Here is a 1,087-nt window from a genome sequence, read left to right as displayed (position 1 = left end):
ATATATATATATATATATATATGCTGCCACATGCATCTTTGTACCAGGCTACATATGTCTGCTATGTCTTGCTGGAGTGTGACATGATTTGTTTGTGTACAAACTAATACAGTATTAGAATTTTATACGTTTATACTTCTCATTCAACCACAATTAAAGTCACCCTCTCTCTAGGAGGCACAATTTTTATGGATAGAATTTATTTTTTACAATAACAAGCTGGAATGAAAACAAGAAAAATGCAATAAAAGTAACTGCTTTCTACTTCTTGCCTTTTTTAAAAATGTAGGGAGTGGAAAATACAGATAAATGTGTGAAAATGTAAGAAGTAGAAGTTAAAAGTATGCTGGAAAATAATTACTCAAGTAAAGTACAGGTACCCAGAACTTCTACTTAAGTACAGTAACAAAGTATTTGTACTTAGTTACTTTACAACTCTGGCTAATACTCCATTCCTAACCTCAAGAGACTGAAGCTTGTCATTTATTCCTATAGTAATATGTAATTAATTAATTTAAACTTGTCCAGGTTAATTAACAGTCTCTGCATAAATGACTGAAATAATTATCTTGTGGCCAAACATTAACTATCTCATGTCCACATCATCTAACCTCACCAGACAGGCTCCATAAAAAGAGCAAATTTCTTTTCATACCCATTCTTTGGCCAAATGCTTTTTTATTGTCTAAAAGAAAGAAAAAACCTCATCTTCATCTGCATTTCTGCAGGCAGAACYCTTAAGCTCCCATTCAATCTCCACCTTCTGTCCCTGTCGAGATCCATAACTGTAGCACTCCATTCACTTCAAAAGGCTGTGCTGGTTAACACAACCCAGGAAGTAATTATGWTTCCCACCTCAAAGTGTTAGAGAAAATACTTAAGTGATACACATGAGTCATTTGCAGGAAACAAAGATGGCTCCCAACATACCCATTGCTAAAAATAACATAAGATAATCCCTATAATCAACCACTGCTTRTATTTTCAAGTTTTAAATAAATATAAACACCTGTTACATTCAAGCATTTGTTACATGAATTAATACAGTTCTTATGGTACAATAGAACAGAATTGTACATATATATAT

This window comes from Austrofundulus limnaeus, unplaced genomic scaffold, assembly GCF_001266775.1.
Source record: "Austrofundulus limnaeus strain Quisiro unplaced genomic scaffold, Austrofundulus_limnaeus-1.0 Scaffold171, whole genome shotgun sequence".
NCBI lineage: Eukaryota > Metazoa > Chordata > Actinopteri > Cyprinodontiformes > Rivulidae > Austrofundulus > Austrofundulus limnaeus.
Note: the sequence above shows the minus strand (reverse complement) of the source record.